This window comes from Carica papaya, chromosome 1, assembly GCF_054855325.1.
Source record: "Carica papaya isolate Zhongbai chromosome 1, ASM5485532v1, whole genome shotgun sequence".
Taxonomy (NCBI): domain Eukaryota; kingdom Viridiplantae; phylum Streptophyta; class Magnoliopsida; order Brassicales; family Caricaceae; genus Carica; species Carica papaya.
The window spans coordinates 18,624,316-18,638,475 of NC_142309.1; the positions used below are offsets into that span (position 1 = coordinate 18,624,316).

The window sequence follows — 14,160 nt, forward strand, 5'->3', positions numbered from 1 at the left end:
TAAAAATCCTTAGATTATTTATGTTAAAGTAATAAAAAATATAAAAATGTATTATATGATATATTAAAATTTAAAAACTATGATGAATTCTTTATAAAATTAATTGATCATTAGTACAATGGATAATTTTAATTTATTTATAAGCATTAAGGAAGGATCTAAGTTGCAAATTATAACTATCAATTGGATCACATTTAAAATTCAAAGTTTTAAATAATTAAATTTAATTATGACAATCGATTAACCTTCATAACAATAAAGTTTTAATTCGATTGCACGTGATATTCAATTAAACTTGAAATTCATATAATTCATGTTGAGTACTTTCAAAAGGTGACTTACAATTATTTTATTTGTATAACACTTCAACTTGAGCCTGGTTAAACAAAATCCAATTTCTTTGATCCATTTGATTGAAAATTTCTATTTAATATTGTTTGGTCCTAATATAAAATCTTCCTTGTTTGCATACTTAACATTTAATGAAGATATTATCCCTACTTGGGATATATTCCCAAATATATAGATATGTTTACATACTTAGATAAGCACTCTCAATAGAATATTTCCCTTGAATATTACCTAATTTCATTATTGATTTATTTTAAGATTAATTACCCACATCAAACTAGTAGAATTTTCATAGCTAGCATTTATGTGTTAATAAAATTTTCTTAGCTGGAGCTTATGCATGTGGCCCATATAGGCTTAGTATTAAATAATTTATAGGACTTTAACCAATATAATTGATTTATTATGACTAAACACTTTTCATTCATCATCATGATTTATTTATCGCATCAATAAATTGGATGAACATACATGTCACCAAGAGTGTCATCTAATAAATATATCACAACTCTTACAATGTATAAAAATTTGATCATGAAATTTAGTAGTTTGTCCATGGATGCATAATTACCATATAGTTAATTCATTTCATTTATTGTATTTTAGATTAACTCAAGATATGACTTATACCAACCATTATTTAACTGAATAGTTGGTATATTTCTTCTTGTACAAGAGATTGTACTTCCTTGTAGGTTTTTAATTAAATGTTATTTATATTATTTTAAAATTAATGTCTGTATATTAGTTAATTAACCGACACAAGTATTTATTCAAAAATAGACTCATAATTGTCAATGTAAAAACTAACTCGCATAAATATGATATAATTGAAGGTATTCCCACAGATGATCATGTTCTTATCGAAGCATGATAATGTGACTTTAATATTTTATTTTCTTATATTTAGACGTTACCTTTGTCTTGAGTTAATGAGTTAAAAATAAATTACTTAAAATATTTTCTCCTATTACAACTCTTAGAATAGCGGGTTGATTTCAACTTGAAAATAAAAATAAATGCATAGATAAAAAAATTATGTTATTATTGCACTCTTTGAAAGTACCACAACGCTACAATGAAAAGGAACATGATGAAAACCCAAATGCTAAGGCATCAGATATCTAACATAAATAAAATAAAACAAACTGCAAGCATTGTGTTTGCAACTCTTTTTAATTTCATCCTTCCGAGACTTAGTCAAGAAATGCACTTACTAGAATCTTATTTTTCCATTTCCTTGAATATATATATTGGGAATATCGTTGAGCACATTAGGTATTGTGTTTGGGTCGTTTAATACATGAGGCATCATGTTTAATTTGTTCTGAATTATAATCATCTCAGCTTCGTTAGTAACTTTCTTCTTCAATTCCTCAAAAGATGTCTTTAAATGCTCAAGTTCTGAGAAACGCATTTCCTGTTTTTGACCCATCCACCAACACTTACTCTCACATATTTTTTGTATTTCCTTAAGCTCTGCATTGCGATTTTTCTCGATTTCCAGTTGATTCATGACCTATTTTCATATGTTTTAAATAATAAGTACAATTCAGTATAAGTTGTAATCGAACAAAAGGAAGATCAAATAAGTATAATAAGTTTTAAAATCTAAATATGGTCTACTCAAACCTGTGTGAGGATCATATTGAGCTCATTGGGATTCATCAAATTGGGATTCATCAAATTGGAAAATTTCATTTTGTACTATCCAACAAATAACTTTATTTATAAATTTATTAGCTTTAATAACTTATTCATTTAGAGTCAACAGATTAGACATTATCATTTTGCACTATCGAATATATAACTTGATTTAGATTAATTTTCTATATAAATTTCTGAGCTTTAATTACTTATTCATTTGGAGCACATTGCGTATTATCATTTTGCACCATCTAATATATAAGTTGATTTATAAAATTTAATTACTTATTTATTGGGAATTATTAGGCTGGACATTATTATTTTGCACTATTCTATATATAACTTGATTGAGAGAGATTTTCTATATAAATTTTTTTAGCTTTAATTACTTCCTCATTGGGAGTTACCAGGTTGGGGATCTTCATTTTTCACCATCAAACATATAATCTGATTTAGATGGATTTTCTATACAAATTTTTTACTTTAATTACTTACTCATTTAGAGTCATTAGGTTAGACATTATAATTTTGCACTATCTAATATATAACTTGATTTAAATGGATTTTTTGTATAAATTTTTTAGCTTTAATTACTTGCTCATTTGGAGTCACAAGATTGAGCATTATCATTATACACCATCCAACATATAGCTTGAGTTAGGTGGATTTTTTGTAGAAAATTTTTAACTTTAATTACGTACTCATTTGGAATCATCAGGCTGTGCATTATCATTTTACACTATTCAACCTATAGTTTGAGTTAGACAAATTTTCTATAAAAATTTCTTAGATTAATTACTTACTTATTTGGTGTTACCAGATTGACTTTATTATTTTGCACTATCCAACATATTGCTTGAGTCAGGTAAATTTTTTTTATAAATTTTTTAACTTTAATTACTTACTCATTTGGAGTCACTAAGTTTAACATTATCATTTTTCACTATCCAATACATAATTTAATTTAGATGAATTTTCTATTCAAATTTATTAGCTTTAATAACTTACTTGTTTGGAATCATCAAGTTGGAAATTATCACTTTTCACCATCCAACACAACTTGATTTAGATGAATTTTTTATATAATTTTTTTTTGGTTTTGATGACTTACTCGTTCTAAGTCACCAAGTTGGGCATTTTTATTTTATATTGTTCAATATATAATTTGATTTAGACGAATTTTCTTTCTAAATATATCGGCTTTAAAGACTTATTTGTTTGGAATGCTTTACAATCACCTCATTGAAATATATAGTAAAAAAATCTTGAAAATTGATATAATATTACCTTTAAGTTATACGAATTTACCATTCCAAATCATCATTGCTTGTAGAACGAAATGAGATGAATATTCTTAGAAATAGTTATTAGCAGCCACATTTTTTTGCTTATCAAATTTGACAAGATAATGAAAATAGTGTCAACATCTATGCAAGGATGAATAAAATTTGAATTACACATCCCAATACACAGTATTATATAATTACCAGCCTATTTCCTAATATATATATATATATATATCAAATTTGGGAAGATAATGAAAATATTTTTCATGTTTCTCCATACATGAATAATAAGTTAGTCAACAAAAAATTACAAACTTGGTAATAAAATTATAGCGAATATTGCGAAACCACCATGAAGTTTAACATGTTATATATAAAAAAAAAATTAAAATTATAAGAAAATCCCAAAGTACTGAATATCATACAATTACCAACCTACTAATTATTTTAATAACCATTTTCATCTTTTCAACCTTAGCCATAAAAGGTTTTGATGAAGCTTCCATATAAAACTATTCCGATTTGGCTCAATTCTTCACTATGGTGAGTTGTCTTTCATAGTATGTTATCTTTCTTGACGCTTTTGATGATTGCTCATCTTCTCTATTAATCTTCTCTACGTTGATTCAAAATGATTTATACTCTATTTGAATCCATAGGGACTTAAAAGTGTTTCCACGAGAGATATTTTAGTCAGAATTTTAGGATTATCTAACTAAATTTTTATGTTTGCTTTTTCATTAATCTCGTCATTCTTCCCAATAAATTTGCTACAAAATGGAAGGATTTAGATAGTCATGTTTTTAATCGAATATTCTCAATTGGAATTAATATTTTCTTGAAGAAATCTGTCTTCGAGAGCTTTTTTTTTTGGAAAAAAACTCAGACCCCAAAGAGATTGGGGTTCCTCCCAATTTCCATCATAAGTAGTAGTTATGCTAATGAAAATGGACAGTATGTTTTATAAAAATTTTGTAAATATAGAACATGGTTGTAATTTTTCAATTAATTTTTTCAATATGAGATATTATTTTAACAACACTCGATTATTTATAATATATTGAAATATCATATTTTTAATATAAACTATAACACGTTGTATAGTAAATTTATTAAGTACGCATAGATATTTTAATATAATTTGCACTTGAATCCGTATTTGCATAATGCATTTTTAATTTACTATTTATTTTTACTTTCATTGCCATATCTTTCTTAAAATTTTTTGTTAAATAAGAATAAGTTAATTGTGTTTTACTTTCGAAGTTGATCTATATATATCCACTATATATCTTCTCCACAAGCTATATATTCTATTTTCCATTGGATTATTACAGCCATTACGCACCATACATCTGTTTTAACAGCAGATCGGTAAATAATTAATATTTCATGGATGATTTTTCAAGAACCTGCCACCCCATATAACATCTAATAGAACATATTGGATATGTAAATACAAATTCATTTTGATTCTTGGTATCTATTATTTCTCTCTCTCTCTCTCTCTCGCTCTCTCTCTTTTGGGGTGAAATCTAAGCCCTAATATGTATTAAACAGTGCACGTCTATATAAGATTTATAATGCATGCATAGCATATAGTACTGTAAAATTAGAGTTAAGATGAAAGCAAATAGATCTTTTATTTATAAAATATATCACTTTACATTCCATTGATAATAAAACTTAAATATGAAAGTCAAACTGTATGAGCACTCTGTGACCTTACTAATCAAAACACATTCCCACAAACTTCAAATTTAGAAAAACTCCTACCTGTTTCCACCATTATTCTGAGTCATATTATATCCTGTAGCTGGCATCATGTTCACATTGTTAAGACCATTGGTATACATCAAGTTTTAATCGTTGATCGCATCCGATTCCCCCACCATCATGTTCTAGTCATTGTTCATCAACATATGATTGGCTGGAACCATGTTTTGATCATTGTTGATCATCAGATTTGCCGCCGGTAGCATCATGTTTGTAGGGTTACTGTTGATAAGCATGACATTAGAGACCATGATTGGATTATTGGGAGTCATGGAATTGGACAAGGGAATGTTTGGATTATTGTTGTTGAGCATGTCACGAAGCATCTTCATATAAGCTGCAGGATTAACCATGTTAGGATTAATCATGCTGGGCCTAATCACGTTTGGATTAACCATGTTGGAATTAACCCTATTCATGTTCGGATTAACCATGTTTCTGGGACCAACGATAGCATTTAAGGGGATAGATTCAAATGGAAGTCCAGTTCCATTGGAAGAGCTTCCAAGAAAAAGCTGATCATCAGAATTAGGATTAATATTGTCCTCTTCAGCATCTTTTTCTTTGGCGACTTTTATAACATTCTCGTATAATTCCTCAAGAGCAGGTTGAAATTGCTGAAATTGTGAAAGGTTCATGTCATCTATGGAACCCATCCACCAGGCTTTACTTGCATTCTCCTTCATCACCTTCTTAAGCTCCACACTTCACTTCTTTTTAGCATCCAGTTGGGCATTAAGCTTTAATTATATATAATCATGTCCAAAAAAAATTCAAGAATTAGTTATAAAAATCAAATAGTATAGATATATGAAGACATGGTAGTGATTATACCTTGTTTAGCTGTGAGTTGAGCCCTTGGAGACAAGCATTTCGATGAGCATCCATCATGCATCTGTTAGCTGAAAGAGGTTGTTCTATTAGGCCACTGAATCGATTGATCAACTTTTCCACAGAAGGACTGACAAAAAAAAACACTTTCTTAGCAGGTGAAAAAATAATCACTGCAATTTCAGCACCACAAAGCGTGCTAATTTCACTCGCCTTCTTGAAAATGCTAGCCCGGCGTTTGGCAAAGGTAACTTGGAGATTCGTCGCCTTCTTGATCTTCACCATCTCAACCATTTGGCGGCCCTTTAACTTCCTAGGAGGCTCCATGGATAAATTTAGCACGAATTAAAAGATTAATTTATGATTTGAATGATTGAATAAGGATGAAGTAGAATGAAGTATATTTATAGACTACTCAATTTGACAGTTACAATTTTTAAGTATTCCTGCATTTAAATTAACTGTCTTAATTACTTACTCCTTTAGGATTTTGTAATAATGGAGAGAATATAATTTAACTAATTTAGAGTAGTCTAAATAAATCCTCTCGAAGTTTTTAGAATCTTTCTTAAATAATCTGACATAGAGCTTCTAAGATATTCTTTTTATTTGACTAAAAATAATTGATTGAATTATCTTTTTTAATGAACATTGACTTAAATGAAATCTCTCGTGTCATTCAAATTTTATTATGTGCTTAGTATATAAATAGAAAAATGCTTATAAATTTTAACATATTATTACATATGTAATTTATTATTCCTAATTGCGATGAGTATACTATATTTTCCTTTCAGATAATAGAATTTAAAAGTATTTCGCCATAGTTAAGAGAATGATAAATCTTTAATTTACTAAGTTTTGTATGTTGAATATTATATACGTAAATAACCTATTATAATTCTTTTTGAAAATATAATAGATCCTGACGAGTTAAATAGTTCATAACCTCTTTCACATTATTTATTATTTTGAATATTAAAATTTAAAAATAATATATTTAAGAGAATGATCGATCTTTCAATCTATTGCATTTTGGATAGCTTATAATTTTTTTTTTAAAAATATATACATTATAAATTATATCTATCATATAATTTATTACATTTAACTGTAATGAGAATACTATATTGTCCTTTTGAATATCTATATTGAAACTAATATTTATGAGAATGACAGATATAATTTTTCATAATAAATTATTTACATATTTTTTAATAATAACAAAAGCATTCTCATTTTAACATTCGGATATTGAGACTAAACGTCAATTGAATTATTTTACATTATATCAGTGAATTCAGAATTTTTAATACAATCACAAAATCCAAACTCATATTAAAGATTTTTAAAAACTATAATTTGAATTTGATTTAGAATCATAACTCTTTTCCAATTCAGATATGTGGTATTTGTATTGTAATTTAAATTAAATACAAGTTAAAATTATACAAAATCTTAAGCATGCTACCAAATTAAATATATACCAACAGATTTATATATTTCTATATAATGGAATAGGGAAGCGAAATGAGTACGCGGAATAATCTTTTACCTTTTTTCTTCAAAGTCATAGATATACACGTACATATATTTATATATAATGTAATAATTAACTTTCTAAAAATAATAAATTTATTACGTACTTAAAGAGCTTTAATATTTTCATATACTCGAGTGTATTGATACCAAATTCTAAACTCTTTTAAATCTCTCGAGATATAGTTTACAATAAATGCGAGATAAGTGACTACTGTATATACATATATATAAATACACATACATACACACATATATATAAAGAGACAGAACTATCATATAAATGTACTTTATAGGGTGATTATAAAAGATTAAATATTTTTAAAGATTTGCAGAATTGTACTTAACAAGAATGTAAAATAAACAACACTCATGAAACACACATATACTTATTAACTCGATCCAAGACTAACAACGACAACATTTATAAAGAAAAAAAAACACACACACACACGCACACACAAGAACACCACCTGAAAGTAAGCAAATACAAAACTCAAGCCAATTGAAATCCCAAATTCCCAAATCATTATTTGAAAGACAAGACAAACAAAAACAAAAGACACGATACTGAAACTCTTCAAACTAGCCCTTGATTCATTTCAAGATAATCAACAAACTTAGTCATTAAAATCCTTGGCCGCTTCCTAGAACATTCCCTGCAAGAGGAGGCGGCATTTTTTTTGGATTATCACCGTTAGCCGCCTCATTTGGATTGTCCACAATGAAGTTCTCATCATCCAATGGATCCGCAAATAGCATCTCTAGAGTGAAGCCATCAAATACTGAGTCTAGATTTGAATAATTTGGCACAATACGTATCATATTTAGAGCATCAGATGTTGTGCTAATTGGATCATTTGGTGCATGAGGCATAGTACTCGGATTAAAAAACTCATTAAGCCCAATATTTGGATCATTTGACAGATTAATATCCATTGTTGCAATTTGGTTCCCGAAGGCATCACATATTATGTCTGGATTATCTCCTGCATTAAGTGATGCAATTGGATCATCTGACTCAATCATGACTAAATTATTGAAGAGATCCCTAGGCATGGCCTTCAAGTCATCAACAGGATCTAACGCCATGCTTGAATCATTCAACGGGTTATCCATCATCATTATGTTGGGATTGCCAGAGTCTAGGTTACAGAAGCTACTCAGGGGAGGAGTTGAATTAGTACTGCTGGGGGCATATTCATGAGTTGGGTTGCTGGGCATACTAGGCATGGGGAAAGTAGTCAAGCCCTTCATTGCTGGATCTGAGTAAAACATCTCATCATCCCTTGGAGAACCCTCAGCTGAACTCGAGTTACCTTGTTCCTTCTTTAGCTTCTTTGTAAGTTCGACAACATCATTCCACAAGGCCTTCATACCAGCATCCAAAACTTCAAGCTCTTCCAGGTTGAATTTGTCCATTGAACGCGTATACCAAAGCTCTTTCATCAAGCCTTTTCTTCTTTGTTTGAGCTCTTTACCTCGCTTCCTTGCTGCCTCCTCCTTGTCTTGAGCCTGTTATCATATATACATATTCATGTATTTGCAGTATTAGTTAAGCAGTTAGGCTAAAGATTTGAAAGTCCAACAAAGAATTCAAAATATATCACGTAACTTCATAGATTTAAGTATTAGTGAGTCATGATAATTTTTAGATTATCATAAATAGATATTATAAAAAAAAGATAACAAATAAGTTGCTAACACCTCAATGATCCTACTGATTGTTTGTTGAGTATCATTGTCGTTGTGAGGATCTCGAGCTGGACGAACATCAATACTAAGAAAACGATCAATCACAATATCGATATTAGGATTGCTATAGCAGAAGGCCCTATTTCCAGGGGAGAAAATAATAAGGCCAACATCTGGTCTACAAAGAGTGCAAAGTTCACTCGCCTTCTTAAAAAGGCTACTTCGATGTTTTGAGAAGGTAACTTGGAGACTTGCTTCATTCTCCATCTTTTTTGACTCGATCTTTTGACGACTTTTGCTTTTACTTGATGTCCCCTCATCTGCCATTGCTAAAACTAAAAATAACAAAAGATAACCTCGGCAAATTGAGAAGAATATAATGGAGATTATGATGAGAGGATGTAAGTATGCTATTATTGCAATTGAGGATTGTAAACTACGCAAGGTATTTATAAGGTTTGGAGGTACCACTTGAGGCTATCCAAGTTGAGTTAGGTGGATTTACTTAACTTTTATGCATTTACGTTTCTGGCTACAATCCTTTTTTCATTGAAATATAAGGTAAGGAATATCTTGACATAATCCAAAACTTAAATTTATGATACTATCAAGAATTCTTTACCTTTCATACTAGTACATAGTAAAACATTCATTTATGAATTTTGATTTGCTTACATCTCAAGGAAAAAACTTATTCTTCATTTGTCAATGATTGTATGAGCACGGTGATCTTGGAATATAAAAATAGAAAGTTTACACAAGCATGTTGAACCTAAATTCCCTTTAATGTATTTTCCTTGTTCATAGTTCATTTAATTATTTTCTACTAAATAAAAAAATTTGTTCTTATCATGGTCGTCAAGATGATCTTATTCAACTATTAGTATTTCATTCATTTAGTATAATGCTAGAGATAAGTTAAATTTCTTTAATTATTAGTGAATTTTAATATAATTTCATCTAGATAGTTTATATGTTTGTATATTTTTTATGTTCCAGTCTTCTTATCTAGCTTCTATCACTGGATGCATTTGTGAACAAATTATTACTACTTGATTTAAACTAAGGAAGAAATTCATCCTTGGCGCATTAATGATCATGACAAATACAAAAATGAAATGTATACGTAAGTGTATAGAACCTAATTCTCTAATATTGAATAAAAGAAACTAATGTTCAATATTATTCTTTTTCATGCATTTCACTTACTAACAATTCATATAACTGTTTTTATGTAAATCAACAAGTTAAGTTTTATAATGGTCAGTAAGGTGATCTTATCTAACAACTAATATGTCGTTCATTGTGTAATGCTAGGGGGAAGTTAAAAATGTTTTTACCCTGAATAAATTTAATAGTCTCATCGATATGATCTATCTATTTGTTTTTTATTTATTTATTTCAGTTTTTTTGTTTGGTTTTTATTATTAGATGCATTCATGAATAAATTATTGCATCAAGTTTGGTTCAATCTCAAAGAAGAAATTTATTAATGGCATGGAAATGATCATAATAGCCACTATCTTGGAACACAAAATAGAAAGTTTATGAAGATTTATATAACCTAATGCTCTTACATCATGCATAAATTAACTAAAGTGAAATAGTTCAAGAGTTTTTGCCTTTTATGCATTTCCCGTATTAACATATCATTTAGTTGTTCTCAAGTAACTCAGAAGGCTCGAGTTTAACATGGTCAAAAAGATGATCTTATCTGATAATGAATATGTCATGCACTCGGTATAACGCAAGAGAGAAGTTAAATTCTACCGTTATTATTGAATTTGACATAATCTCATTGATATAAACGTGTCTATATATTTTTTATATTCCAGTCTTCTTGTTCTGTTTTTGTCCTTGAACGCAATATGTTCTTCATGCATATCTGTTTGTGTTTCATAAGGCTTCAAAATTTAAACAATATATCATAATAGTATTGCCATGTTAATGCATCATTCAGTAGCCCTTCCTATTTCTCTTTCCTTTTTTTTTTCTATTTAATCTTAAATCTATTAGCATGTTTTTCCTTATCGGCCTCCTTTATTGCTCTCAAGATTAATTTTGCTCTCAAAATTGAAAGATATTTAGTTTTAGTGTACAAAATTAGTCTGAAAATATGTTTAACAATAAATCTTTTGAAATAAAATTTTAAGACTGAATATCACACTTATATGCATTGATTAAGCATCTGGTAAGAAATATGTTTTCCTTAGCGAAAAAATTTCATTCTTTGTTACGAGTTTTTCAAAAAATAGTAAGATAAGTATACAAAAATAAGACCCTCGTTAATCAAAATTGAATGGATCACATGAACTGGGAAGCAGAGTCAAATTCTCCCGTATAAATATATGTTTGAAACTCTGGTTTAGAAATATGTTCAGACTAAAAACAGAAGAGATTATTGGTTTTAGATTGAAAGATCTTTTAGCTGTTGTGGATCGACTTCAGATGGTGCTCGGGTGAGAGCACACTGTACGATAGTTTTCTTCAAGAAAGCTATGACATCTCTTATTTACTAGCTCCTGCTAACAATATAACCAATCTATCCAATCCATATGCAGTGTCCCCTGCATTTCAGAAGCATTGCCAGCAAATTTTTTATTACAAAATTTAGTAGCTGTCTTCACATAATAGCTACAATATGATCAATATTTGATACCTACACCGAACTTAGAGCATAGAAGGATGTCTTCATGGGAAAAAGATATAAATTGTAGACATACACGAGTTGTAGATCCAGTGTAAAAATATAGAAAATAGAAATTCAAATGGAATAGAAATAAAAAAAAATTGAGAAATAATATAATATGCTGAGTAGATTTATGATTCCAACATAGCTCCAAATTCAATATAGGAGTGTAATAGCCAGATTTATGATTAAATGCGTATATATATTTCAATAAAACGCGCACTTATATCTGTACATGCATCATCTTTTTAATGCACAATTTATTTTTATTTTCCCTATCATGTCGTTCTTACAATTTTTTTGTTAAATAAGAATAAATTAACTATATTATACTTTTAAAGTTGATCTATATATAGATCTACTACTTACCTTCTCTACAACCTATATGTTCTATTTTTATTTGGATTCATACAGTCATTTAGTATCATACATACGTTTAAATTGTACATAAGAAAATAGTAGATTATAATTTTTACGTAATTTAATTCTTGTGCATGCTAATTATTCCATAAATTTACCCGAATAACAAAAACTCATGCTTGTGTAATCTAATATCTATCTCTAAGCTGAAAGCTTTTGATATTGAAAAATTCTAGTATGCTTACCTCAAGCTCTAAACTTTCCTCAATCTCTCGAGGTATGGTATACAATAAATAAGAGATAATAGATCACTTTACATATATACACACACACACACATATATATATATATAATAGAGGCTAAACTCTTGTATATATGTGTTTTACATTTTGTATGGTGAATATAAATGAGTAAATATTTTGATAATAATTTTTTATATATTAAAATAATACATATTACGATATGTTATATAGGTAGCAGTTGATAGTGTCACAACGCATGACAAAAAAAAAAGCGTAGTAGAATGTTTGAGATATATACATATATATATATATATATAATCAAGCGCAAAGGTTTTTAAGGAAGAAAACTTATATTAAGAACTAGATGCAGTATCACTGAACGATTACAAAGTACTTAAACAAATAACATAAAATAAGACGCCTCTTATTTTCTAGAACAAACCCTTACTCGTTAGAAGCTAAAATCCTAAAACCCAACATAATATAAAGACTAATACTGTGGCATTTACTGTGCTGGAAAAATTAAAAATTCATTTTAAATAAATAAAAAAAGTTCACTTAGAAGAATCCTTGGCCAAATCCATGATACTTTGGAGGCATCATATTCGGATTGTTGAATGGAACAATGCTAGAACTGAATCCAGCAGGCTTTGTCTCAAAAGGAAGACTTGCTCCATCGGAAGAACTTCCTAGAAAAAAAGGATGGTTAGGATGATGATGATGAGGATGAGGATGAGGAAGATGAGGATGAGGATGAGGAAGATGATGATGAGGATGATGATTATTTTGGGTACGAATCAAAATCTTCTCAGCATGCTTAGCCACATTCTTCTTCAGTTCATCGAGAGAGGCCTTCAGTTGTTGAAGTTGTGTCAAGCTCATATCGTTCTTGCGAGCCATCCACCAACATTGATTCTCATTTGCATTTTTCATATGGTTAAGCTCTTCGCCTCGCTTCTTCTCGATTTCGAGTTGGTTAAGAACCTGTACATGTGGTAAAATTAATATATATTATTTATACCGAAAATGTTTTATTAGAAAGGAAATTAATTAAAATAACCTGAGTGAGCTGCATGTTTAGCTCACGGACACTAGTGTTCCGATGAGCCTCAATGAGTTTCATGGTTCCAGATGCAGCTTGTGGTGGATTACCACTAACAAAACGTTCCAGCACAGTTTGGACACAAGGATGGCCAAAAGAGAAGACCTTCTGACCGGGTGAGAAGATGATAATAGCAATCTCAGCCCCACATAGAGTGCTCAATTCACTCGCCTTCTTGAAAAGTCCGGCTCGACGTTTGGAGAAAGTGACTTGGAGATTGCTTTCATTATTCATCTTCGCCATTTCAACCTTTTGCCGTCCCTTACTCTTTCTCACCATGGTTACAAGTATTGAATATGTGCAGAGAGAAATTAATAGAGAGATTAATGGAGAGAAATAGTTTGTATTGAAAGAGGGGGAAATGAGTGATATTTATAGGAGATTTGAATCAAGGTTGTGAATTAATAAATTTTAGGTAGACATCCTGTATATATTTTCTTGTTTTAATAATTTACTTGTTTAGGGTTGCTTGAGAATCTCCTCCTTATTGAAATATATGGTAGGAAAAATCTGGACAATTAAAGTTAAATTTTAGCTGTACTTTTATACAATTTGCAAAATCATCATTATTTTAACATATATAGATACATAGCTAGATGGATATACATGAAAATTGAACCTTCTTGAAAATTTTACATTTTT

General features: G+C 29.3%; 1 pseudogene; it reads right to left on the reverse strand.

Moving 5' to 3' along the window:
- Window positions 1-12,974: 12,974 nt before the first annotated feature.
- LOC110824951 (agamous-like MADS-box protein AGL62 pseudogene) lies at window positions 12,975-13,761 on the reverse strand (annotated as a pseudogene).
- Window positions 13,762-14,160: the final 399 nt, after the last annotated feature.